The sequence below is a fragment of the Dipodomys merriami genome, unplaced genomic scaffold (genome assembly GCF_024711535.1).
Source record: "Dipodomys merriami isolate MVZ:Mamm:240054 unplaced genomic scaffold, mDipMer1.0.p SCAF_1921, whole genome shotgun sequence".
Lineage (NCBI taxonomy): Eukaryota > Metazoa > Chordata > Mammalia > Rodentia > Heteromyidae > Dipodomys > Dipodomys merriami.
The window spans coordinates 23,598-26,488 of NW_027203295.1; the positions used below are offsets into that span (position 1 = coordinate 23,598).

The following is a 2,891-nucleotide window of genomic DNA, read 5'->3' on the forward strand; positions in this document are numbered from 1 at the left end:
TGCTTAAAGAAGTAGAGTGCTAGTCTTGAGCAAAAAAGTTCTGGGACGTTGCCCAGGCCATGACTAAAGCTCCACAACTGATAAAAAGTAAAATAAAGTACAATATTGAGTCCTTTAGTCATAGGACAGGGTTATTTTTTCCATTTCAGTGGATCTACTTGAATTTAAAGGCCTTTTTCCATTTCCAAATCACTCATCTTTTTATTGTTGATGTTCTGTGGTGGTCTTGGTGCTTGAATTCAGGATAGGAGCTATCCTTGAGCTTCATTTAGCATGAAGCTAGTACTGTACCACTTGAAATACAGGTCACTTCCAGGTTTTTTGGTGATTAATTGGATCTAGGATGTGGTGCAGGAGGAAGGGGAGTAGAAGGAATGGATTGGGGGTGTCCCTCCTTACCCTGGTGCTTTAGTCATATGAGATGGAAAGTTTGCTGAAAATGGGCAGGTCTCCTGAATTGTCCAAGATGGGTGAATCTGACCCAGCATGGCTCCTGCTGTACTGCACAGGTAGCCTTGACCCAAGAGAGAATTCTGAGGGGTGGCATGAGAATCAAACATGTGAGAGAACTCAGACATGGATCAGAATAGGAAGGTGGTGGGGTAGACATGAAAGGCAGCCCCATGAAAGAGGTAAAGAACAAATACCTGACTCTAGAAGGTGAAGGGGTTATTGGTGCCATCAGGAAGGTTGGGTGAACCCAGGAGGTCATCGGCAATCAGGATGGGTGTTGGGATGATCGACGTGGGGCTATCTAGCAGCCTCGTGGTGGCAGCAGTCTCATTGGCACTGGAAAATCCAGCAAAGCTAAAGCTATGCTGGAGATAGGGAAGGTCTGCAGAAAGGTCCTGGCCAGGGCTCTGTGTTCCTTGGCTTTGTGGATGAAGTGGCAGCAGGGCTCATAGAGGCAAAGGTTGGTGACATGGAAGGTACTAGATCTTGCACTTGGGATGGCAGGCTAGGCTGTGGAGCTTGTGGATGCTGTGCATGAAGTGACACTTGTCTCTATATTTATAGGTGTTTTCTTCAAATTGGAGGAATAGCTAGTTCTTATAGCGACTGGAATTGACCTGCCCCTTTTGGTCTGCTTCTGATTGGGCAGCAGCTGCTCAGCACCTGTGAGAAAGAGCAGTCTCTGAAGCTGCTGTCCCTAGAGTACAAGACTGGGACTGGCTCACCCTTCAGGTTGCTGATGACCTAGCTCTGGTGGAACTTGGTGCTGGGCAGGGTGTAGGCCAAGTGCCTCCAAGGGAAACACCTCAGCAGCAGGAGAGACCACTGCCTTCCTGTCCAGCAAGCAGCCCCTTCTCTGGGAGCTCTGTCATTGAGCATCTTGGCAACCAAAACTTGCATAAAGCTTCTCTCAAGTTGAAAATGGTGGCAGATATGAGTGGGGTAGTCATTGTGGACACTGACAGAGGACAAAGGTGCAGATTTGGTGTCATGAAGGTCCTGATGTGGGAAAGGTGCTTACTCTGCCACTTAGGTCAGGAGTCCCACATGTCTAATCCCAGGGCCCCTCACCTTTCTCACTCTGCCCTCATAGAACTTTAAGTGGATTTTTTTTGTTTTCTTTTTAGATTATAAAATGTCAGTGCATCAAATACAAGGGATTGCTGCATATTAATTGGGTTGCATGTAGTCAGGTTTTTTGTTTGTTTTTCGTAAGTCGTGGGGCTTGAACTCTGGACTTGGGCACTATCCCTGTGCTCTTCAGCTCAAGACGAACATTCTACTGCTTGAGCCATAGCACCACTTCCGGTATTCTAGTGGTTAATTTGAGATACGTGTCTCACTGACTTTTCTGCTGGGCTGGCTTTGAACTGTGATCCTTAGATCTCAGCCTCCTGAGTAGCTAGAATTACAGGCGTGAGCCACTAGCACCAGGCAAGTAGTCAGTTTTTCATCAGAACAAATACCTGAGAAAAGTATCTTCTGAAGTGAGATTATGTGTGTGGAAGATAGGAAGAAAAATGAGAAAAACTGGAAATGTTGGCAGAGGCTGTAATTTGGGCTTTTGGGGAACAGTGCAAGGATATACATTCAGTGGCACTTTGAAGCAAGGTAGTAAGACCCTCTCAAAAATATTAAATAAAAAAGGGATAGAGGCACAGTTCAAATGTTAGAGCATTGCCTAGTGTGTGTCTGGCCTGGAGTTCACTCCCTAGCCCCAGAGATTTGACTTGGAAGGGGCTAATCTGAGTGTTACATGTAATCAATAGCAGGTTCTCTAGCACTGATCTTTTGATTAAATTGAATTAATGTGTGTGTGTGTGTGTGTGTGTGTGTGTGTGTGTGTGTGTGTGTGTGTGTGTGTGTGTGTGTGTGTGTGTGTGTAGGTGGTATGGTGTAAGAGATAGCAACTGAGTTTCAATCTTCTGAAGGTGAATATCTAGTTTTCCCAGCACCATTTTCAGATCCAATTTTTTCTCTGGTAAAAATGGAACAGTATTGATTCAGTTCACTCTAGAAAGATAGAAGCTAGACAGGGACACAAAAGAAATATTTTGGTCCAGTATTCTGTTTAAATACAGAGCTCAAGCTTTTTGTTTTATCTTTTAGTTTTGTGGCGGGCACTCTGCCCCTTGAGCAACACTTTCACTCCCAGCTTTTTCCTGGTGAGTTGATGAGAAGTGTCTCTTGAGTAAGTAATATTATAGGCCTGAGCTTTGGGTACTGAGCTACAAAAGAAAACAAATTTAAATTTTCTAATAGGTTTATTTTTACAGCATAGTTATGGTATAATACAGGTATATCCATATATCCCATACATATTGTGGATTGTTTTCTTGTGCTTTTGTTTTGTTCCAAGGGCTTGAACTCAGGGTCTAGGTGCTATCCCTGAGCTTTTTTGGTCAAGACTGTTGCTTTACCACACTTTGATCCACACT

General features: G+C 44.3%; 1 pseudogene; it reads right to left on the reverse strand.

Moving 5' to 3' along the window:
• Positions 1-408: 408 nt before the first annotated feature.
• On the reverse strand, positions 409-1,403 carry LOC138831346 (mRNA decay activator protein ZFP36L1-like; annotated as a pseudogene).
• Between the last annotated feature and the right edge of the window lie 1,488 nt (positions 1,404-2,891).